Here is a 26,145-nt window from a genome sequence, read left to right as displayed (position 1 = left end):
TCAGCTTTTCAAATTCCTTATATATTCTGGATATCAACTTCTTGTCAGATGAATGTTTTGCGAATATTTTCACTACATTCTATAGATTGTCTATTAATTCTGATTATTTCCTGTGCTGTGTAGAAGCTTCTTAGCTTGACATAATCTTATTTGCCTATTTTTACAGTTTTGCCTACGTCTTTAGTAGAGGCTGTGAGTTTTTAGATAGGACCCAATGTCTTGAGGTTCCCCCAACCCGTGTTTTCTTGTCAATTTCATAGTTTCAGGTTTAACACACAGGTCTTTGGTCCACTTTGAGCTGAATTTTGTGTGCAGTGAGAGGTGGGATCTAGTTTCGTTCTTCTGCATATGCACAGCCAATCTTGCCAGCACCATTTATGGAAGAGACTGCCTTTCCTCCACTCTGTTCAGTTGGTTCTTGAATGTGGATTAATTTCTGGGTTCTCAACTCTGTTCCGTTGGTCTGTGTGTCTGCTTTTCTTGCTGGCACCATGCTGTTTTGGTTGTGTAAATTTGTAGTATGTTTTGAAGTCAGATATTGTGACGTCTCTAACATTGTGCTCAGGATCACGTTGGCTATTCTAGGTCTTTTGTGGTTCTATATAAATTTTAGTGTTTTTTTTTCCTATATCTGTGAAGAAAGTCACTGATATTTCGATAGAAATTAAATAGAATCTGTAGATCACTTTGGGTTAGTATGGTTATTTTAGCAATATTGATTCTTCTGACCCATGAATGTGCGGTTTCATTTTTTTTTTTTTTTGGTGTCCTCTAATTTCTTTCAGTGATGTTTTATAATTTTTATTGTGGCAATCATTCACTGCTTTGGTAAAATTTACTCGTTTTTTATTTTTATTTTTTCAGCTATCATGAATGTGACTGCTTAACTTTTTTCTTTTTTGCAGCAAATTCACTATTGGTGTATTTAAGAATACTATTTTTATGCATATCCTGCAGTTTTACTGAGTTTACTTACAAGTTCCAATAGTTTTTTGATGGAGTATTTAGGTTTTCCTATGTATAAATCATGCCATCTTAAAAAATGGATAATTTCTTCTTTTTCAATTTGGATGCCGTTTATTTCTTTTTCTCGCTTAATTGTTTTGCTAGGATTTCCAGTACTAGATTAAATAAGAATGGTGAAAGTGGACATCCTTGTTCCCAGTCTTAGAAGAAACATTACATGCTTTCCTCCTATTCAGTATGATATTGGCTGTGGGTTTTTCATATATACCTTTAGTATTTTGAGATAGGGTCATTCTCTGTAAAGAGTTTTTAAACATGAGGTGATTTTGAATCTTACAGGATGATTTTTCTGCATCTGTTGAAATGATCCCATGGTTTTTGTCCTTCCTTCTGTTAATGTGTTATATGATGTTTATTGATTCATGCATGTTGAACCATCCTTGTGTCCCTGGAATGACTCCCACTTGATCTTGGTATATGATCCTTTTTGACGTGCTGTTGACTTGGTTTGGTTTGCTAGTATCTTTTTTTTGGTTAGTATCTTATTGGAGAAATTTTTCATCTGTGTTCATTAGGAATATGGATATATATATATATATATATTATATATATATATATAATATATATTATATATATAATATATAATATATATATTATATATAATATATATATTATATATAATATATATTATATATATTATATATATATAATTTTGTTGCATCTTTGGTTTTGGTAATAGGTTAAAGATGTCTTTGTGAAAGAGTTTAGCAGAGTTCCCTCCAACTTAATTTTTTTGAAATAGTTTAAGAATTGGAATTACTATTTCTTTTTTTTATTAGGTAGTTGGACATAATACCCCTTTTTTTTTTTTTATGTGGTGCTGAGGATCGCACCCAGGACCTTGTATGTGCTAGGCGAGTGCTCTACCACTGAGCCACAACCCCAGCCCCGTGGAATTACTATTTCTTTAAATGTTTTGTCCTGGAGTTTTTTTTTTTTAAAGATAAATTTTAATTACTGCTTTAATCTCATTACTTATTATTCACCTGTTTAGATTTTGTTTAATTTTGGTAGGTTGTATGTGTTAGAAAATGCAGTAACTTCTAGGTTTTCCAGTTTTCTAGGATATAATTGCTCATAGCAGTTTCTTATAATCCTTTGTTATATTGTCTATAATTTTTTCCATCTATAATTGTACTTGGGGCATCTTTTTTTTCTTGGTTAGGCTAGCTAAAGTTTGGTCAATTTTGCTTATCCTTTCCAAAAACAACCGATCATTAAACTTTTGTATTTTTTTTTCAGTTTTATTTATTTCTCCTCTTTATTATTCTGTTAATTTTGGGTTTAATTTTTTTCCTATGTCTTTGAGTCATACTGTAGGGATACTTAAGATCTTTTAATTTTTTTGATGTATGCATTTATTGTTATAACATCCCTTTTTAGGACTGCTTTTGCGGTTTCCCACAGATTTTGATAGCTTCTATTACCATCTATATTTTCTTTCTAGAAATTTTTTGGATTTCTTTTAATTTAATTACCTATTGGCCATTTAGGAGCATGTTATTTAATTTCCATATATTTATTTACTTTGCATTTTCCTTCCTGATTTACAGTTTTATTCCAACGTGGTCTGAGAAGATACATAATATGATTTCGGTTCTTTTTTTTTTTTTTTTTAAAGGCCCCATTCATTGCCTGACATGATTTACCCTGGACAACGTTTCATGTGTTGAATAGAAGGAAGCATACTTTGCTACTGTTGGATGGAATGTTCTGTAAATGTTAAGTTCATTTGCTTGATATGTGGTTCAACTCAAATGTTTATTTGCTGATATATATATTTTTTTGTCTCAATCTGCCTACTGAGAAAGATGGGATGTCAAAGTCCTCAATTATTTTTGTATTATTATCTCTATTCTTTATTTACTTTTTTGTTGTTATTGCTTTGCTGGTGATTGAACCCCAGGCTTTGAATACTAAGCTGTACCACTGGGCTACACCTCAGCCCCTCTCTCTCTCCATTCAGATCTAATAATATTTGCTTTATCTGAGTGGTCCAGTATTGGATTTATGTATGTTTGCGTGCGCCTCCCCTCCCCCCTCTGTATTTAAAATTGTTACATATTTTTCTGAATTGATCCTTTAATCAATTTATAAATGATCTTCTTTGTCTTTTTTTACAGTTCTGATTTAATGTGCTTTATCTGAATATGGCTGTTACTGGTTGCTTTTGGTTTCCATTTATAATACATCTTTTTTTCTACCCTTCACTTTTCTTGCTGTGTCTTTACTACAAAGTGAGTTTTTATAGGCAGCATACAGTTGTTGTTGTTGTTGTTTTTCCTAATCCAGTTAGTCTGTCTTTTGACTGGTGCATTTAATTCATTTATATTCAAGGTTATTATTGATAGTTATGAACTTTCTCCAGTCATTTTGTTAAATGTATTCTGGTGGTTTTGTAGACAATGTTTGATTCTTTCTTCTACTTATTGTTTTATGATTTGCTAATATTCTGCCAAGTTAGAAATAATTTCTCTTTCCTATATCTGCTCTTCTAATGAGTTTCCCGTTCTTCTAACGAGTTTCCTATGTTCAAATGTTTTTAGAATGGTAGTTGTCATGCTTTGATCCACAGTGTAGGATTCTGTTAAGTATTTCTTATAGGGCTGGTCTGGTGACGATGACTTCCTTTAGTTTTTGCTTGTCTGGGAAAGACTTTTTCTGCTTTCATTTTTAAAGGATATTTTTGCTGGTTATAGAATTTTTGGGTTAACCGTTTGTCTTTCAGGACTTAGAGTATATCATCCCTTTCTCTTTAAGATTTTTTTTTTCTGAGAAATATGCTATAAATCTAATGGGTATTCCCTTAATTGGATTTGGCATTTTTCCCTTGCTGTTCTAAAATTCTGTCTTTGTCATTTAATTCTGACTTCTTGGTTTTAATGTTTTGGTGAGGTCTATACTGGTTGAATGTAGTTGGAAGCTTTTTGTATTTGGATGTTCATATTTCTGAAAATTAGAGAATATTTTGGCTATTATTCTATAAAGTATTCTATGCTTTTCCCTTTTCACTTTCTGGAATTCTCATAATGCAAATATTTATCATAACAATTTCTTCCATAAGTATCATAGGCTTTCTTCACTCTTTAAATTAGCCCATTCCCCCTCCCCAAAAAAAAGATAATTCAAAAGACTCTCCTGAAGCCCCAAAATTCTTTTATTTGTTCTACTCTGTTGTGGAAGCTCTTTATTTTTTTATTTTATTGGTTGAAATTTTTGTCTCCAAGATTTCTAATGGGTTGTTTTTTAATGATTTATGTCTATATATTTCATTCATGTCAGGATTGCTTTTACCACTTTGTAATGTTTATCTGTTTTTCCTTACATGTCACCAAGTTTCCTTAAGATCATTAATTTAAATTCTTCTCTAGGCATTTCATAGATTTCCTTCAAGTTGAAATCTATTTCTGGAGAATTATTATTCTATTTAGTGATGTCTTGTTTCTTTTGGGGGTTTTTGTGTCCCTACATTGATATCCACACTTCTCTGGTGTAATTGTTACCTCTTCCAATTGTATGAAGTAGCTTTTGTAGGAAAATATTTTTATCCTAGAGTTGGAATCTGGGATGTCAGTTTGGAGTGTGCTTTGGGTTTGGTTGTGGGAGGCTCAAAAGCATTTAGTTTCTGTGTAGTTTATTCATCTTTTATTGGTGTTGACAGTGTCTAGTGTCTCAATAGTCTAGACTGCAGCAGTTCATGAAGGTAGTTGTGTGACTGTACAGTAGATGTAGACTTCTAGATGTCCCCTTAGGTTCCATAGAGTACAAAGCTCTGACTGGAGTATGTGGCAGCAGCTTCCACGGTATTGGTGGCTCAGGATATAGAGAGGACTGTTGCCAAATCCCTCCCAAGCACTGTGCTGAGAGACCCTCCCTCAAACTCTCAGAATAAATATGGAAGAAACCTGGGCTTGTGGCTCTAGCGGTTACAGTTGTGGAGCTACAGGATGGAAAATGGGTCATTTGAAAGGTAGTGAATGCAGGTGATTCTGGGGTCTGTGACATTAAAAGTTTGTAGGCTTGAGGCTTCAGAATACAAAGGACACCGTCCCTGAGTTCCATGGGGTGATTGCACTTGGTGCTGGGACTTGTAGCACTGTTAGCTGATTTTTGTGGAGTTGTGGAACCCAGATGTTGCCTCCTCCAGGTCCCAAGAACAAACATAAGTGGCATTAGGACTTTGTCACTAGCAGCTGTGACATGAAGTCTTTGGGATAAGAAGAACTTTCCTAGGCCCCATTAACATATGTGCAGATTAGGTTTGGGCTTGTGGCACTGGTATCCATTGTCCTAAATGTGCAAGACACAGGGGAGAATGTCCTGAGATTCTGCAGTTTGAGTACAAATAGCTCCAGGGTTTGGAGCCTTGGTATCTATGGTCCTGGAACTAAAGGATATAGGTTATGCAAGGCCAGCTTTGATAGGGACAAGCCTGGTGTGTTGGTAGCCACACTTTTAGAGCTTCAGGACATGGGTGTGTCTAGGACAAGCTTGTGGATGATGCTAAAGCTTTTTGCACCAGCAGGTTCAGTCTCGAGGCTAGAACCTGGGGAGGAGGCATTCCCTGGTTCCTAGTAGTTGGAGTTGTGGAACCCAATAGTGGCTGGGATAGGGGCCACTGGTAGCCTTGTTCCTGGAGGAATAGAGCTCAGAGCTTTCCCAACTCCCGATGAACAGGTAAAAGTTTGAAACAGTAGCTACTGTCCCAAGGTTGTAGGCTGGGAGGAGGAGATCTTCCCTAATTCCTTCCAGGGCAAGTGTGGGTTGGACTTGACTTGTGGCTACAGAAGCTATTGGTCCTGAAGCTATAGGATGTTGAGGGGGCTGTCTGCTGCCCAGTGAAGGACCCATAAGCCAAGGCCTCTGCTGGTGTCAGGGGGCTAGCTGTCAGCTCCTGAGACAAGATGGCACTTATCAGTGGCTATTGTGGCTTGGATTCTGGGGGTTGGGGAAATGTCAAAGTGGGCTCCTTCTTTGGAGCAGAGCAGTTCCTCTTAGATAACTGCTTAGATAAATCCAGCTGGCTTCCCCAACTGGATTTAAAGTCTCTGAGAACTGTGGAATTCTCTTGCAGTTAGGACTGGCAGTCTGCACTCTCCTTGGAGTTTCTGGCTCTTTGTCACTTATATTTTCCTGGCAGTTTTAGTGCCTCCACTGACACTGGGGATCCAGGGTTGAAACTGCAAATTGTTCTTTTCCCTAGGTAGTCTTCCCAACTCTCCATGCTATTCAGGGTTTCCATCACTTCCTTGCTTATTTCCAAAGTGTTCTCTTTCATTCTTCTTGAAATAGATTTTCTGTTGTTGCCCTTGTTCTTCAAAATCGTGCACCAGATGTCTCCTTAGCCATTTTGGCTGTACTTCTCCAGGAGATCTTACCAAACTACATCCATAAACCTAGACCAAGAGCCTTCCATCTGGCCCAGAAAATTGCCCATCTATTATTTCTGAACTACACTGGTTATTACATAAAGCCTATACACCCTGCAATGCCCCGTTTCACAGGTCCTCCCTGCACTCTGTCTATCCATGGTCATTAGTATATCTCTGCGTGTTTTCTCTGCTCTGCTGAGATTCCATGTTTATCTGTTTATTCTGCCTTGCTTTCTTAAAAAAATTTTTTAAAAAATTCATTTTACAGTAGAATGCATTTTGACATATAATACACAAAGGGAGCACAACTTCTCATTCCTCTGGCTGTACATGGTTCAGAATTACCCCACTAGTGTAATCATACATGTATATAGGGTAATAATGCCTATCTTTTTCTACTGCCTTGCTTTCATATCACTTTAGCCACTCAAGGTGTACTCCAACAGCTGCTTTGATATTGACATGGTAGCTTTCCTTCATTCTTCTGAGTTGTTACTACCAAATCAACTTTAGAGCCATGGGGGATTTTAGAGAGTAGTTAATACCTTCCAACTTGCATCTTATAGATTAAAATGAAGAATTTTGTTTGCGTAAAATCTTGGGGGGGAAAGTGGAATATGAAGGAGAGATGGGAGTTGCTCTGGGTAATTTGGGGGAGGGTCTTGACCCTGTCCACTCAGCTTGCATTTTCCCAGTGGTGCTGAGAGCCATAGCCAAGTAGGAATGACACAGGGCATTTTGAAAGGTGACCCTGCTCAGGGATTAGAGCGGCTCCAGGTTCAGGGTGGATCCTGCTGGATTAGGGTGGCTCCAGGTTTAGGGTGGATCCTGCTGGGAATAGGGCGTATCCTGCTGCCTCAGGCGCCCGCTCCTTGAGTTCCCAAGGAGTTCTCAAGGGGTTTTAGGAGAATTGGTACTGCAGAGCCCGGTGGAGGGAGTGTATTTTCCCAGAACGTGCATGTAGAGTGCCGGTGAGAGTTCAGGAATAAAGAGTTGCTGTTGGAATCTACAAGTTTTTGTAGTGGCTCGGTTATTTTATGCCCAGCCGGACTGCGGCACAGTGGTGTTGAGGAACAAGGTTTAAACACCTCTAACATCACTGGTCTTGTTAACTCTCATTTTGAAGATGAGCTGTCTCCCAGGAAGAAAAAAAGTAGTATGCTCAAGTTCACATACTTGATTAGTTCAGAATTTGAATGGAGGCTTCTTTAAACCTTACCACTTCCTCCAGATTCACACAGAAGGAAGGACGATGGAGACTTTGAAGTGAGCATTCAAACAGCCGCTGCTTCCTATTAACCAGACTGCCCCTTTCTTCAAAGCCTCACAACCCTCCAATACATCTGTAGTCACGAATGAAAAATCATAAATAACACTTCTCCCTGAATGGGCCTCCTCCCTGCCCCAATATTTGTGTCCTGCTGTTTTTTTAATTTTAGTTTGCAAGTTGGAGACCTAGTGACAACAGCCATCAAGCAGGGCTCCTTTGCTGTTCAATAAATGCTAATAAACCATAATCTTCAATTCTAACAATCACTGTGCCTGAACCCAAACGCAAGGGCAAAGATTACTTGGGTCTGAATTGGATTTGAAAAGGCTGAAAGAGCAGGCTTTGAGTGCGAAGAGGAAATGCCAGTTGAATGTTAATTATAGTGGCACTGCTGCCTGAAGAAAGTGCAATGGCTCAGCCATGAGACCCCAGAGCGAAGAGCAAACGCAGATGTGGGACTTATGCATGTGGAATCCAAGCGTGTGGCTTCACACAGAGTCCAGGGCGCCTCAGGGTCGCTTTCTGCAGCTCTCCTGGTGTTTAGAGTGGTCTTTCTGGATTCTCTAATTTGATCTTTTTATTTACTCTACACAGTCACCAGGGTGACTCTGCTAGGAGCTATCTTGCAGGCAGATTTTAATTAGTGGCTTGGGGATTCAGAAAGTAGCAGGGAGTTAGATGGGGGTTCCAGAACCTCTTTGCCCCACTAATTATTTCCACATTCTGGGAATGGATTGCTCATGTCTCCAGTGATCTAGATTCATAATTGCAATAAGCCTCTCTTTCACAGTCGGTGTCTGTGTGTATACATGGAGTATTGGTAGCATGGAGGGGGCAGGTATAGAGATTTGTTTATGGATGTACTGAGCCATAGGCAAGAGATGATTTCCATATATCTCAACTGCTGGCAAACTTTTAAATTATGTACACTAAATAATTTCCTACAGATCTAACTGCCCAATAGATTGTGTGACTAATTGTTTCTTTCCACTTAAAATGGGAACCTCCTGGTAGGCTGAATGTTTTGGTGCAATTATGTCAGCTCCAGGCCAGAGTTGGGCCATTTTAGCCACCTGAGGAGTGTGCTAATTGTCCTGAAGTATGCTGCCTGGTGGGAGCCTCATTGCTGTGGTTTTAATGGGAACTTCTAATTAAAAATAAGGAGAGAGAGTCAGGGCTGGATGCGTTCCTCCTGCATTATGGGTTCGAGCAGAGCTCCTTTACGCATGCTCCTGTGACCAAACCAATAAGTGGAACCAGCTGGGGCAGAAATCAATGTGTCTCTGGTTTGGTTTGTCTACTAGGCATGGCTCAGGCTGCCGGGGCACTCATTAGCACCAGGCCAATGTCAACATGACTTCTAGGGTGCCAATCTTTCTCCCAAGCTCTGTGTCAGTATTTGGACTTGGTGTCTGTGGAGATGCTGGGAGGAAATGAGGCTGGAGAATTTATGCAGCTAGAGGCACAGCTGAGGCACCAGGGGAGTTTGTGAGACCAGGACTATTCTGGAAATTCATGTGCCCTACCCTGCTGCTTCCCAAAGACCTTGCTGACCTGGTTGCTCATTATGGTGAGCTGGGAGTCTGAACTGGGTTTGGAAGACTGGTTCTGCCTCTTAATGGTGCATCCTTGGATATACTGTGTGACTTTTTTTAAGCCTCAGTTTGCTTACCTGCAAAATGGGGGGAAATACAGATTGAAATCTTGATAGTATACTGGTAGACAAAAATCTTGGTCAGTTTTGCTTTCTCCAATGACAATCACATCTCTTTCTGTGGCCCCTACCCCAGGCCCTGTCCCCAGACCAATACCATAAGGAACATTAACAGAAGAGGACCAAGCTAATTTATTTATAACTCAGTCCAGTGGCCCAAAGTGGAAGACAGAAAAGGGAGTTGAAGAAGTGGGCCTTCCCTCGGCAGGGGGGGGGGTCTCAACCTGGTTCTGCTGACTGATTACGTGGAAGGAGGAAGGGAAGCATGAGTGAGGGAGGGGGACATACACACAAGAGAGTGAGATGAGAGGGAGAGAGATTGTGTGTTGAAGAGATTGTGTAGGAGATTTTTTGGGCTGGGGGCGGGGCACAGGGAGAGAACATGTGTCTGATTGTGGTCGGAACTCTTAGGATTTCTCTGGAACTTTGACCATTGAATCATGTGGTCATTGCCTCATGAGGAAAAGGGAGGGAGGAGGCCAAGACAGAGACCCCCTGGTATGGGGAAAGTTGGGGAGAATGTCTCTTTCCACTTCTGCTTCCTGAACATGCAGACAGGACTAGCTGAGGAGACGTTCTTATGAGCTGGTTCACTGCCATCATTGGCCAAGGCCTGTGCTAGCACTTGGAGGACCTAAAGCTGAATCATGCGTGGCCTGTGGTGTCAGGCTCTGACATTATAGCAGGCGTGATTGAAAATCAAACAGATCTAAGGAACTAGCTGAGTCCATATAGGTTCCACGTGTGATACATACACTCGGAGGTTTGGGAGTTCAGGGACAGTTTTGGAGGTCTGCCTTGGAGATGTGCATTTGAGCAGGCACTCTAGGTGTAGAGGATGTGGCTGGAGAAAGACACAGAGGTTGAAAAGTATGAAATGCGTTTAGAATGGTTAGCTGTTCACAAGAGTTCCACCAACGAGCATGGGCTCTGGGCCTGGTGAGGGAGGTCAAGGCCAGGTGATGGGTGAACACTTGGTTCAGAAGTTGGTGTAATTAGAGTACATGATGGTCACTTATTTTGGGAGTGTTTTTTTTTTTTTTTAAACATCTTTCAAACTTAGTTCTTGCTACCTGATTACCTGCCCTGCACCCCATTCTCGATTTTCATTTGTGACTTAGCCAGTCAGTGGGGTAAAGAAGCCAGATGGAAAAACATACTAGCATTTGTTGGGGGTGGGTAGTAAGGGCGAGGGAGCATATTCTTTGTGTCCTATTATACCAGGAACAGCTGAGATATAGGCAGTCCCTTCCATGAGGTCTTCTGACCAAAGGAGATGTTGTCACCACCTGGGCCTGAAATCCTGCACTGAGAAATCCTTTGGGACAAAGTACCCCAAAACCACCATTGAAATAGACGAGCTGTCAAGATGGGATCTCACATTGGGTCATGATGTTCATTAAGACCATGGCCTGGGTGATGTCCTCTGATTGTCTTGAGCCAATTGATGGATGGCAGGGCCTGGTGGGTGATAAAGATCCTGCTTGTAATTAGCTACTTGGGAAGGAGCTAATGGGCCCATATTGGTAGAAGCACCTAATGAGCAGCGTCTGGATGTTTCATTTTCAACATGGCACTCATCTTTTTCCCCTGGACACGAGGGCAGGCTCATGGGGTGACTGTGAATTATAAAGGTGACCCAACTTCTGCCAAGTTCTCATCCTCTTTGGGCCTCTGTCTCCCCTTTGAAAGGAGGAGGTCTTATGTAGTGGTCCAGCTAATGTTATATTGCCCAGAGCACTTGTATTCCCTGCTCGAAGAGGGAATTCTCAGTATCTAATCATCTGTAAGAGATGGCATGGAATATGTGTGCTTCTCTTCACATATTTGACACTCTCTGCATTTACTAAAAATGTGTATGTGTATATTTATTTTTTGTGGGAAAAGGTGGGTCATTTTAAAGGCAAGTTGGGGGCTTAGCAGCAGTTGGTGGAGCCTCAGAATTAATTTCTGCCTCTACAGGAAGAAGAATCCCAACAGCCATGGGATGACTGCTGGGTTATCTCTAGCTGAGAGGCAGTTGAAAAGCCCTCATGGAGGATATCGGAAGTCCCAAATTCCATTTTTAGCATTGCCTCCAAATTGCTAGGTGACGGTGGTCACCTCTACTTAATTCCCACTTGAGTTTCATCATGTGCATGAAATGATGGTATTATACATATACAGGAATATCTTTTGCCTCACTTTGTGGGAACACAGGTAACCTGGATTTGGGACGGATCTTGACTCTGGAACAAAAACATTTTCCATAAACTTCAGTCAAGTATCTGGCCTGCCAGCCCGCCTTTGCTGTTCTGGAGTCTGAGGATGGGACAGGCTCAGGATCCTACCCTGTACCAGGTAGTATTTGTCCCTGAGGTGCCTGGGCTTCTCCTTCCTCGGGCTGATCTGTGAAAGTCTGGCCCCTCTTACAGACTGAAAGGGGAGAGATAGGGGTGGTTTGAATATGCACAGAGGAGGGACTTTGAGACATTGACATACTAGAGACTTAGCTTAGTGATTTATTTACATAGTGAGCAAATATGTATGTTGGGGAAGGGTGGATGTGTTGATGGCGATTGAGGGGGATTAAAGCTCTTCACCCACTCCTTAGGGCTGTGGGAGGGCTAGGCATGTTCCAGCCCTGGCTTTCCTCCCAACAGTTGGAAATGGTGATTTGTAGTTCCTACTCATCTACTCGTCTGAAAAAGGCAATCTAGGGTCTCCTCAAAAGGCTTAGGGGACCCATTATCTTCCCAGGCAGGGTTGCCATCCTCCTCTTGCTCAGCTCCCTTAAGACCAGCCCCATTTATGATTTTCGTCAACAGCAGCAGTCACAATATGGTTGAGAGCTGCCATATGCTGAGCCCTGGGAACACGGCAGGGAGCAGCATCCCAGAGCGCTGCCCCGTGGGGTGGGGTTTCCACTCTGTGAATATCTGTGTGTATGAGAAAGAGACTCGAGTAGCTGTGCAGGCGGAAAATCACAGGCCCTGAATGTGCCAGAGGTCTTTCCTAAACTGAAACTGGTCTCCCCCAGTAGCTTCTAGAATCATACAATGCTAGAACCAGTGTCCCCAGCTTGAGAGTTTGGGGAACCTGAGGTGAGCTTCATTTTGGGGTCACAACCTGTGAAAGGATGTGTCTAGAATGACCATGGAAACTGCCAGGGGCCCTGAACTTGAAACTGACCTCTGGTTCCTTTTTCCTGTCTTCCCTGCTCTACTTGCAGGGAGCACTCTCCAGTATGCTACCTCCTTTGTACCAGATGGCTTTTGGAGAAATGGCTCACGGACTCAGCCCCCATCTGATGGTGCCCAGGTTCTCATTGCAAGCATCCTGAAGTATCGGCTGGGCCCTCAAAAGGCCTGCCTGCCTGTATCATGGCCTCGGCACATGGACTCCCTTTATCATTGAATCCAGCCTGGGTCTCGGGCCCCCTTGGGGGTCTGTTCTTTGGTTTCCTGGGAGGATTTATTCCTATGTGACTGACTTATCCCCAGGGGCCTAAGTCAGTCGATCATGTGTGAGTGTCTGGCTGTGTGCCCAGCTCAGTGGGTGGGGGATATTTTATAGCAGTGCAAGCTTGATTTCAGTTCTCCTTAGGTGCTGGTAACTTCCTTACTTACTGAAGCTTTTGCTGGACAACAACCTGGCCAGACATGGGGTGATCTTTCCCAAGTCACATTGCCAGTGGTGACAAAGTTGGGATGGAACTCGGGCTCCCTAACCATTGTATCACCTTGCCTCTCGGGAGAATGTCACCGGGCCCTGCAGTCTTACCATGAGGTTGTACAACTCTGACTGAGGGTGCAGCCTTTGGTTTCAGAATCCTTGGGTTAGAGGACCTTCTCACCACTTCTCGCCACTTGCTATGTGTGACTGGGATGTGTTTATGTGACTCTGCCTCACTATCTTCCTTTGTTAATGGGGGTTGATTACAAATGACCCCCAATTTTCTTACAGCTCTTCCTGTTGAAAGGTGGACTGTATTTCCCCACACCCTGGAGACTGGGCAGACTTAGGAGAATACCGTGGGCAGTGATGGTGTGTGAGCTCTGAGCTCAGGTCTCAAGAGGCTTTGCAGCTTTTGTTTTCACTCTCAGAATGTCAATATTATGTGACAAAGCCTGGCTGGCCTCCTTCAAGATGAGAGACCAAGTGGAGGCGATTCCCAGCTAAAGCCCCAGACAGAAGTGAGATCAGTGGACACCACATGGAACAGAGACAGGATGTCCTGGTGGAACCCAGCCCAAGTTGCCCACTCGGCATTGTGAGCACAGAGACAAGGCTGAATCAGTTTACCAAGGTTTTAGGTAGTTTGTTACATTGCAGAGGCTAACTGGACTAGGGGATAAAAACAGACCTTACTTGTGGGGCTGTTGTGAGGATTACATGATGGGGTGGCTTAGACCCAAACCCAGAGCACAGCAGCTAGTACCAACAATCATGTGGCACTTCCTCTTGCTGATTGGGTTGGGTTCTAGCTACTCTGACCTCTTTTTATTAAATATACCACATTCTTTGCCTTTTCAGGACTTTGCACTTAATTCTCTGCAACAACCTTTGCTTCCCCCCAATCCCATCCCCATGGTTGAGGTCTCGGCTGAAATTTCCTTTCATTCAGTTATAATATCCTATTTACTGACTTCCATCCTTCAGTGTTGTATGTATTTCTTACCAGACTGCAAATTCCTTGGAGGTAGGAGCTGGGCTTGTCCTTGTTCTCTCGTTCCTCCTTGCTGACTATCGCAGTGCTGTGTACAGGGGCTCTCAACTGATAGTTAAATGAATGAATTAACAAAAAGAGGTCCTCTAGTCAATTTGGGGTTGAGGTTGGGGCTGGGTTTCCAGGAGAGGAGTAGTCAGGTGAGTATCAAATTATTACAGGTCTTTTGGCTTGTGCCACTCTTTCATATTGGGTCAAAAGTATTCTTGATACTTTTAGTCTTGGGAAGGTTATGAACCTCTCTAACAAAATGAAATGAAACCCCTATCTTTCACCATGCACAAAACTCAACTCAAAGTGGATCAGAGACTTAGGGATACAACCAGAGACCCCCTGTCTAATAGAAGAAAAAGTAGGCCGTAATCTTCATCATGTGGGATTAGGCCCCAACTCCCTTAATAAGACTCCTGTAGTGCAAGAATTAAAATCAAGAATCAATAAATGGGATGGACTCGGACTAAAAAGTTTCTTCCTGGCAAAACAATCTGAGGTAAAAAGGATGAAGTATTAAGTAGGGGCTTAAGTTTATTAGATGAATGAGTGAATGTGAAGGAGGATGAATAAAGCATACTTAGAACCAGTGATAATGATATATAACAGCTGGCAGGCAATTATGGAAAAACATGTTTATTTTTTCTTCTAAAAAATGTACTTCCAGTTGATCAATGAAAGATCACACATGTATAAAAATGTACAAAGTACAACCACACTGGTGTTATATTACAGAGGGATTTGTTACAACCATTCCCTCTGAGTAAGGTGGCACATGGGATGGTCACAGTTGGTTCACAAAGAGTGGCAAGAGGAGATGACCAGTTGTACCACTTGGTCCAATTTCCCAGGATATAGAACTTTGTAAAAATGGGAAAGTCCTGGATAAATTTAGACAGTTGGTCATGCAAGGGAAATGGCAGCCACAGAGTACTGAGTACAGTATAGCATTTAGGTTGAGGTATTAGGCATTCTTCAACTTTGCTGTCACCCCTTTCTCCCTTATCTCTGAAGTAAAATCCTCTGTACTATTAATGAGGGTGTTACTTCTTTCAAAGGATTTCCCCAGTGAATTTCAACTTGATCCTTATGCTAACCTGGGCTGTAGGACAGTTCTAACCCAATATGCAAGTGCAGTATCCTGTTTCAAGGCTCCTGGATCCCAAAGAATATAGAGGCAGAGCATAGACTCAAACTTGGATCTCTGGAGGCCACTGTGCTATTCTCTTCTAGAACATTCTACATGGATCTTTCTGGCTACAACAGTAGGCAAGAATCATGGGAAGAGGAGGGCCCTAAGAGCCAGGTCTTGACTGATCTCCTCCCTTGGAACAATTCAAATCCTTTCTTCTCTGCCTGCTGTTGGTCTCCCCATAGCAATCTCCATGTTGGATGCCCTTGAGCACCCACCTGCTGGCCATGAAGCATCATGGTATGGTAGAGACAGAGAGATAGTGATACTGGCTTCAGGATGATGCTCCAAATGGCTCAAGTCCAGGTTTTCCAAGAGGATGGTCGGCTCAGTCTGCCAATGGCAACTTGATTGTTTTGAGCTCTTTTGGGGCCTTTTTGCTAGGAGTTATTCAAGTGATAGGTCAACTCACGACTGGTGGTTGTGGTTCTCAGGTTCTAAGATTTGCCACACTTGTTACACCCACTAGTATACTTATCACCTAATCTGCAGTCTCTAGCTCAAGGTCGAGAGGGCTCCATAACCCACTCTGGCTTATCTTAAAAGACTGGGCATAGGTTACCACTACCAACAGTAGACAGTTTTTCTTGAAAGCCTGTTACAATTCTATATCTTTGGCATTTATGACCTCTAGGAATATAAAGTATATGCAAACGTTCTTTTTTCTGTGAAGTGAGATTTCCCCTGACTTAATTTAATTGAAGCAGTGTCATTCTCGTGGTGATATTCTTGGGAGAAGCTAATGAGTGTGGGGCTTAATACTTAGCCCTATCCTTTAAGATGTCGTTTAGAATTGCTCTATCATATTCTGGGTGCAGATGTGTTAGGATCTCTTGATCATTGGATTTTTCCTGTTCTAAGAGCTGAATGTGGATGAGAAATTTTATTTTAAATAAATAAAATAAATAGTTTTAAGAATAGGGTGCTTCTATGTCCTCTTGGAAGATTTCCCAGATGGTGGCACCTGTGGTCCATTAGTTTGAACAGGGTCCTCTGGTGCACCTATTACCTTTAGCATGCGTACTCTTCCGTCTTACACTAGCTGTGACCCACAGTTCTTGGAAACATCTTTAGATTGTTTTTTCTTTGGCGTAGAGACAGAAAGCAGACTAACTCTCTATGAATGGAAACGATGTTAACCTTGAGTTGGTCATCGAGATAAAGCCCTTGTACACAAAGTTCTCATCTGAGACTTCAACTCTTGGCACTGCAGTGTGAGGTGATGGTTTGACAAACCCAGTATGTTCCTGAGTTCTTGCCTGGGTTGGTATGCTTCTTGGAATCATGGAAATGTGTGGCCCAGTTACATTTGGTTCTAGGTTTCAATTATTTAGAAGATCATAAGAATACTTGGGCTAAAAAAAAAAATTGGGGAACTTGGTGCAATAGAAACATAGCCTCCTTATAAAACCCCTGTTTACAAGACATGCGGCTCAGCAGCAGAGGAAACTTAGAGGTGAACTGGCCTTTCAGTCCTTCTTAATCAACCTCCTTGGAACCAGCACTTCCCTTAAGGAAGTCAAGTCTGGTAGGTAACAAAGAGTAAGGCTGGCCTATTCTTCCCTCTATGAGGAAGGGTCAAGGGGTACTCGGGCCAGTGATCCAATGGCCTCTTCTGAGTCTGCATGAATTTCTACAGCCCCTCATATGGTCAGTGAGCTCTGGGAGCGACGATGGCTGCCTCTGGTCAAGGGCCGAGACACATCCGTCTGTTCCCTGGAGCAGGCTCTGGGACCCGGTGTCCTATTTGGCCCTAGAAGATGCTCCCCAGATGAGAGTTGAGCTGAGAAGTCCCCTGAGCATGGGCCATCCCTCCCATGCTCTCTGCTGCTTCTCTGTCCACGGAACACCCAGTCTTCCACATGCTTCCGCTTGGGAGGACTAGAGCTCTTTGGGGTACTGGTCCTGAAGTTCTGCTCTGGGACAGGTGGCACTGGACCGTGAGTGGGCTGAGCTGCTACAGGAGTAGTGGCAGGTCTTGGTTTGCTTCTCCAGTTCTGGATTTCCAGGTTTCTTTTTTCTGTGGGCAGTTGGTCAATTTTCTGAGCTTTTGAGATGGGAGTTTTCCCATAAGTTCCTTGTAGAGACAGGAAAAAGTATCTAATGGGAAACAAAAGAATAAATGTTTTCTGATTTTGTTGACTTCCTTATTTTCAGTATTGAAAGGGGTATTAGACTATCTTCCTACAAAGAGCCAGGTTTTTACTGCACTTCTGATTATCAAATCTAAGCTTGGGTGCATGGGGGTTGAGGAGCACAACAGAGTAGCTGACATTTAGTATATACCAGGACTATTCCAAGGGCTTTGAATATTAGCTCATTCTCCCACTAATTCGTGTGCTTGGTATAGTCATGTGCCATGTTATGATGATTCAATCAATGACGGACAACAGGTACTATGGTGGTCCTATAAGATTTGATAAGCTTAGGGATATAGCCAAAGCTTGGTTTAGGTAAGTATGCTCTATGATGTTTACACTACAATGAAACCATCGAAGGATGCACTTCTTAGTCATGTGCTGCTAATGACAGGGCTACATTCTTTTTCCCCCTTTTGTGAACAGATGAGGAAACTGATATTGAGAGGCTGAGTGATGTAACTGGAGCCATACAGTAGTCCACTCTGGTCAGAACCAAGCACTCTGAATCCAGAGTGTGTCCTACCTACCATGTACATTGTACACAAATTATTGGGAGAATTGGGAGAATCATCATTACATGGCGCATGACTATACCAAGCACACGACTTATGTTTTGGGGCCACTCTAATTTAGGCAAATGTAATTGATTGGTAATGCCAACAATTTGGAACTTAAGTCATTTTAAAATTCATCTTATTTTCTAGACTCTGTGTACCATGCTGAATGGAAAGCATCACTACTTGCCAGATGGAAAACACTAAGGCCCCAAGTGATGAGTTGAGATTTGCAAGTTCTCTTGAGAAGTTGAGATATCTGTTGACTAACCCAGGGTTCCTTTCCTCCTGTGGTGGACTGTGGAGTTCAGTGTCTCCATATGTAGCTAGAATTTTCTCCCTGTTCCAAATTTAGGGAAGGCATGAGGAGGGGAATAAACCTTAGGTGGTGTGTGGGAGCAAACGCCAGCTTGTAACATGGGCTGCTCACATCCCCTCTTTCTTTTTTAGAGAAAGAATCTGACACCCAATCCATCTGGCCCAGGGGACATCTAAAGTCTTTCCCAAAAGTGAATAATCATCTTTCTTGAAAAAAAATTATTAAAGTCCTAAAAGCAGAGAGGGGCTCCCAGTCTTCCACTGATCTTCAAATTGCAGGGTGACCCCACGGTGGGTGAGGGCTTTCTGATGACAACCTCCTCACCTCACCTGTGAAGTCACAGGGGGCCCTATATGCACATCAGGAAAGATTAGGCTTCTTGCCTAGAAACAAGAATTTCAGTCTGACCCTGTCCCCCAAACCACCACCTTTCTCCTTCATCCATTTATCAAAAAATACTTCAAGTTCCCACAATGGGCCAGGCCTCACTAGGGTAAGCTCTGAATGAGCCAGAGACTTGCTCTCTTGTCACATGAGTCCAACCATACATGGGGGTGTGGAGGAGGCAAGAGGACGTGCAGCACCCGATCTGGTCTGAAGACCTTCCTCGGAGAAGAGACACGTAAGCAGAGGACTGCACAGGAGATGGGCCAGAAGCCAAGAGTAATGACTCGAGTGTGGAGAGTTGGCACAGGGCAGGTGAGAGCTAAGGGCCAAGGTTTTTGTTTTCAGGCTTTTTAAAAAAATGTATTGAGAAGCCCTTGGAGAATGATGAATGGGCAACATGATCACACTTGGATACATTGATGCTACACAATAATGGACCCAATAGGAGACCCTTGAAGTAATTTGGGGGTGAAGGGGCATGGCCCACCCATGATGGTGGCTGTAGAAATGTGTAGAAGGTAAAGCTACCAGAACTTGGTGCTGTGTAAGATGCACCTGGAGAACCCGTGGGTCAGATAACTCCCAAGGGTCTGCTCTGGTTCCATGTGGGTAGCACTTGCTGGAAGGAGCTGTGGAAAAGGCCTGGCTTTCTGGATTGGTTGGTGATGGAGGGTGGAATTGTGAAATGGAGATGTTGCCTGGTTTCCTCAGGCTTAACAGGGGAGGTAAAGAGTGGGAACTGGAGAGATGCCTCTGGAATTCAGAAGAAAAGTGAGTCTCGGTGATTCAGAATGAAGATTCATCTGCTAAAAGTGATTTTTAAAAAATCCACAACAATAAGAATGAAGTTAGAAGGGAACTTAGAGGTAGGATTGCCATCTACACCACATAACAGATGTGAGCCAGCAAAAGAATGGAGGAAAAACCTAAGAGTGTGTAGAGTCCCTGAAGCCAAGGAAAGAGGGTTCAGGGACTGTTACCTTCTACTGTAGCTAATTAAGAGGCACATTTAAGGTCAAAATTTCATTTGCTTTTCTTCTGTTTGTAGTTAGGGGAATTTGTGCTGTGTTTTATGCTGGTTGAAATAACTAGGTTTGAGAGGTCATAGTTAGTGGGCTAATTATCTTAAGTTTGGGTGGAAAATCGATCTCAGATGTAAGCTGCATTTATTATAACAATCAGTAAACAAGTAGTTTTCTACAGGTGAACAACTAACTGTTCCAAATGAATAGCCCTTCCAACTATTGTATATCATCCTTTCATATCAGAGGAAATCTCTTTGCTTCTCAATAAATATTAAGAAATTCAACTTTATTTTGATAGGTTATTTTGATAGGCTGCTTACTCTCTGTGTTAGGTAGGGTAACTAGCAAGTGAATATCTGCTGACCTTTTCCTTACTTGTCCCTCATCTGTTCATCCTTTCAAAGCACCCTTTGCTTTATTAAAATGAGGCATCAGTCTTTTATATTCTGGCTCCAAGTCTTTTAGTTAGAGATAAAGAATGTGGGGCTTATAAATTTGGCTTTGCACATCTCAAATAACCTCAAAATAAATTGACAAGAATACTCAACTCATATTTGATACCCCTTTTCTGACAAGGGCATGATTGTCATAGTTCCTCTCTTCAGTGGTTATCTTAAAGAAAGGGTAGGGTGGGAACTATGCTGCTGAGGCTTCTGCTTGTGCCTGATTGCTTCCCACAATACTTTTGGGGCTCACTCTTGATACCAGCCTCTTATACTATGGTCAGACTCACATCCAAATCATCCACTGGATTATAGACTTCTTAAGGTTGCTGTTCCTTTCATTTATCTGAGTGCAGATAGGAAGTGTGCTATGCAGTGATGGCAAGAGAGAGACTGATCAAAGCTAGAAAGGTTATGATAGGCATACCAGGTGGTGGGCTATGTGAGAGACTTACTTCATCCTGTGGAAGGTGGATGATGTCATGGGACTTCTGAAAATCATCATATCTGACAAGATTACAAAGGCTGAAGGGTTTTGGTAATGGGAAGGCCATTCCAAATAGAAGGAACTGGGAGAGAAATGGTAAGGGGCCACAAACAGCTTGGTAGTGTGGAACCCAAAGTTTGAGGCAAAGGATAGGGAGATGAGCCTTCAGAGACCAGCCGAGAAGGGAGGTCATTCACACAGTGAATACTTAGAACTCATTTCTATGGTGTTCTGCCATCTTGGCAGTTTCAGCCTCCAGCACAGGTGCAGCTAAGGGTGTTGATGGTCTCTAATTTGGGGATAGAAAGAGTTCTGCAATATTGTGATTTCTACTGAGTACAGTCTCTAATGGTAAGTGGCTGAACTCTGAAGTTCAGGGTAATGAGACTGATACAGGCTTTCACCTATGAGTATATCACTATGAAATTACCCAATTTCTCTGGGTCGAGAGTGTGGGATGGAGAACAAAACATTGATCCCTGGGTGGGAGAATCCAGCTCCCACTCTAAGGGGTACAGCAGTGTCAGGAACAAGTTGAACTAGAACCAAATTCTTAGCCCCTTGTTTTTTCCATCAGCTCTATAGAAAAGTGTGTATCAAGGGTGAGCTCCACAGAAAGGCCAGACATTATTCATTTTGCCCTTTTTATGGAAAATGTGAAAGCAAAGAATGTTAGGTTGGGAATATCAGGAACAGTCTGTGCGCATCTGGCATACACAGGTTTTGTATGAGCGTTTTGAACAAATTTAAATGATGTTGAAAAAGTTGGCTATTTCATGTAAATTTTAAGTTTTGGGGAAAAACTGAAAACTCTGGAATGCTTTGCTGTATCTTTCCCCCACTGTTTTCACTAAACCTGACTTGGGGCAGTTGCTTGCCTATCCTGTAGGCATTCCCCGGCTATCACACAACCATAATCTTAAGTCAGAAAGGTAGCATTTTTACTCCTATTCTACAGATGTCACAACCGAGGTAACTTTGATTTAGTGACTTTGCTGTGCTGTGGCTGACCTGGGGACCACAGTTGGCGTTGTTTGCCCCCTGGCTGATTGTTCTTTCTGTCCTAGCACCTTGCCTCTGGAAGCAGATTTGGAGGAGCCCATCAAGGGCCAAATAATGACTCCTGGGTTATGAAAATTGCTTATTAAGGGGAGATGGGCATTCTAGATGGGAAACGACCCCAGTGCTCAGACCTTGGGAGGAGAGCTGCGACAGGTGTGAGGAAGCAGATGAGGTAGAACGTGGGGTCTGAGAGCTGGTTCACCATCACCCAGTAGGGATTGGTGGGACTGTTGCAGGTGACGCAGGTGGCGTTATACACCACGGAGACCACAAAGTACATCAGGAAGCTGCTTAGCAGAACAAGTCCATGGACAAGGGTCTGTGGAGGGAAAGAAGAAAGCACTCTTGAAGGTAAAGGTCAGATTTCGGGCACTACGGTTGAACTACTTGGCGAACTCCATTTTAAACTTCTTTGAAATGTAATCACACAAATAAATAGAAAAAAGACCAGTTGAATGGATAATTACAAAGCAAATATTCTTGTTGCTATTAACCCAGAGACCTCCAAATCTGTCTTTCTCCTGACATGGGTGACTGCCAGACCATCCTTGGTAGCTTTACCACTTACCTATGTTTCCTCATGTGGCCTATTTTTAAATGTTGAATAAATAGTATTTTTTTCCTTTTTCTCCCTCAATATTGTTTGCGTGAGGAGTCCGTTTCTTCCACACATGGCAATAATTTATTCACTTTGAAAGAAGCACTATGTTCTGTTTGTGCCTTTTCTTTTCTGTTCTTGTCTTTTAAACATTGTGACTATTCTGTATAATTTTCTCTTTACTAATTTGAAAGTCACATATATCATTTTTACTCTTTCAGTGATAACAGGTAACAATCTTACTGGAGTTTAGAGTCTACACCTTCTTTCCCCTCCTGGATTACAAAGTGGATCACTAGAGCTCCATTTATTTAACTCCTATGTCATTTGTCATCTTAGATGCCTATTTTAATTCTCTTAAGTCACGCAAGTCAGTGTTTAATATGATCGATACTCATTAAGATTTACGTACATATTGACCAATATCCATTCTTCTTGAACCTTTCATCTGAGATCTTTCCTTCTGGACATCTATTATCAGGGACTTGTGTCAGTCTGCTGGTGATATACTCTGCTTTATTTCATTCTCATTCTTGGAAAGATTTTTTAAATATAGAATTCTTGTTTCACAGGATTTTCTTTGAGTATCTTCTAGCTAGCATTCCACTGTCCTCTGGCTTCCATTTTTACTTAAATGGAAATGTTTCTCAAAAATCTGCTTGGGTATATATATTTTTTGTATTTGGCATTCTATAGTTTCTTTAATAGTGAATTATTTTTGGTTTGCTTGTTATCTTCTTACATCTGTGGCTTGATATCTTTCGATCACTTCTACAAAATTCTCAGGTTATTGTTTTTTCAAATATTGTTTGTTTCATCCTCTTTCCTTCAAGGATTATTATCAATGTAAAGTGATTTTCAGATACCACTAATATCTCTACTATAATTTTATTTTTTTTCTTCTATATTCTGGATAATTTCTTTTTGAACAACTCACTAAATACCTCTTAGCTGTGTCTAATCTGCCATAAGGTTAACTATTAAAAATTAGTTACTATAATTTTTATAAGTAAATTCTCCATGTGATCTCTTTTCAAATTTATATTTCTTTGTGTAATTTCCCAATCTGTGCAGATATTTTAAAGCTTATTCTTGACTATGATTAAAGAAATAGTGTTTTTGTCACTTACAGCTGATAATTTTGTATCCATTTGTTTCTTTATTCTCACTTATTGGTTTCTTTGGGAGATTGGTCATTTTAGAATAAACATTAGTGAGGATCATTTCAACCTTTGAAAGAGGAAGGTACCTTTCTCTAGAGAGGGCATGTGTGATTCAGTGCCCTTCAATCACTTCAAATGTAATTCATAGGTTGATGTTTGTGGCTCACCCAGGTGATGCGAACCTGGGCTGCAAATCTATGTGAGGCCAGCGTCTGGTCACATTTTCCAAGAACAGATCCTTTCTGCTCATCTTCTCTGTTTAGTTGGGGAGAGACATAGAATCAGGTGCACCTAAAGTGTAGCCTCTCAGATCCCAGTGTAATGTGATCTCCTATTAGGCTCCTATTTTAGGAGCCTGGGTTTTAATTTTTGAGTCTTTCACTCAAGGTTGATTTTGGGCAGGGTCACAAGCACCCTCAAGGAAAGTGGTGCTGGCTCAGATTATGGTCTTTACTCTCCTGTGGGCTGAGAGCTTATTGTTCTTTCACAGAGTTTTCTTTAAAGAAAAAAGTTATCCAATATTTTTAGTTATTTTCAGTGTGAGCAGTGATCCAAAAACATCCCTGTTTCTGAAGAAGGAAAAAGTTAGCTAACTTCCTTTATTTTCTTTTTAAATTAGACAAAATTGTACATAGTTATCATGCGCAACATGTTTTGAAACATGTATACATTGTGGAATGGCGAATTTGAGCTAGTTAACATGCAGTACCTCACATACTGGTCATATTTGTGTGTGTAGTGAGAACACTTAAGAAATTTCAAGAATGATACATTCTTATTAATCTTGTGTTGTACAATAGATCTCCTGAACTTCTAACTGAAATTATTTAGCTAAGTTTTACAACTGCTTTGATATGTCACTTACTAAGCTTTTGAAATATGTATGCACTGTGGAATGAAAGTAAAGACAATTAACAGAGGCATTATCTCACATGCTTGAGGTTGAGAACACTTGAAATCTCATATGGATGTTTAAGAATATAAGCTAACTTTATAATTGCTTGGGTGGGGACTGTGTCAGAGCCACTAAAATTGTTTTATTTCTAGCCTAGGCAAGTAAGATGTCCCCCTGATTCAGAAAGACAAATGGGCTAGGGTTGTGGCTTAGTGGCACAGTGCTTTCCTGGTATGTGTGGGGCACTGGGTTTAATTCTCAGAACCACATATAAATAAATAAAGGTCCATTGACAACTTAAAACAATATTTAAGAACTAAGAAAAAAAAAAGGAGACAAATGATTTTAGTAACTGACTCCTTTCCAGAAAGGACTAGTAACTATTGGGGTTGGGGTACCTGTTTTAGAGGTGCAGGAGGCAGACAGTATTTCCCAATTTTAAAAAAATTTTGAGGGGATGTGGCTAAAGCGGTAGCGCGCTCGCTTGGCATGCGCGGGGCGCTGGGTTCGATCCTCAGCACCACATAAAAATAAAGATTTGTGTCCACTGAAAACTAAAAATTTAAAAAATTTTCTTTAAAAAATTTTTATTCTTCATTTTGAAACAGTCTAGCTAAGTTATCAAGGCTGGCCTTGAATTTGCTTGCCACTGTGCTCAGTTTATATTTTCCTCTTTTTAAAGCAGATGTATGCAGTACTTCAAGAAAGAGGGCTAAGTGACTGCAGAAGATCTAGAAGTTTTAGTCTTGTCACCTATTTAATAATACAGTTGAGGCCTGATTACACTTTGCAAGGCATTTTGAAAGTTTAAAAATATCTAATGGTTAAGAAGGTCATAGCAGAGTTTCTTTGGGAAAATATGTTGGATTGGTTGTTTGAAATATTTCACAGTAATTACATTTTTTTAAATATACAAAGATTAAGACTTGGAGATACAATGAAAATACCCATATGTCCCTTGCAAATGACCTCTTTAATATTGAATATAAATTCAGTGTTCGTTATTTTCTGCATGTTGTATACATGTGTTTATCCATGGTGATGGTAGCTTTTTACTTTAGCCTGTAGCTCAGTATTTATACATGATATAGTACTTCTTGCTGTGTCCTGAATGTACCCTTTCAAATTTATATGTGGAAGCCCTGTAATAGTATTGGGAGGTCATGCGAGGGGAGCTCTCATGAAAGGGGTTAGTCTTCATGAGAAGAAATTCAAGAAAAATGATCTTTTTCTCAGTAATGTGATAATACAGTTGTAAAACGGCATGTCAAATCACTATCAGGACTGTCTGTTCTACTTAAGAATAGACCATCCTTTTTCCTGTTGATGGACACTTTTCTTATTAGCCAAAAAAAAAAAAAAAAAAAAAAAGTACTGGAACAAACATGCTTCTTGTATCTCCTTATATACATGTGTAAGTATTTTATGGGTTCATAAATACTTAGAGGGGAAATCATGTTGCATTGTATGAGTACTTTAAACTCTGCTTTTTAAAGGGGTGTCAGTTTAAAGTCTAATAACATGAAAATTCCTTGTGTGTTCTCATCGAACAGATTGTTGAACTGATCTGCCAATGCTGTATTTAGATTTCTTAAAAATATATTAAGATTGTTTCATAATGTTTTCTTTGGATTGTCCATGCCCATTTTGTATCAGTGTTATTTTAGCCATGAAAAACAAATTACTAGACTTTGAATGGGTGTCCCTCTAAAATTCCTATGTGGGAATTTTATACCCAGTATGATAGTTAGAATCTTTTGGGAAGTGATTGTCATGAGTACTGTGTCTTGATGATGGA

Source organism: Spermophilus citellus (assembly GCF_964194105.1).
Source record: "Spermophilus citellus genome assembly, chromosome: 1".
Taxonomy (NCBI): domain Eukaryota; kingdom Metazoa; phylum Chordata; class Mammalia; order Rodentia; family Sciuridae; genus Spermophilus; species Spermophilus citellus.
Note: the sequence above shows the minus strand (reverse complement) of the source record.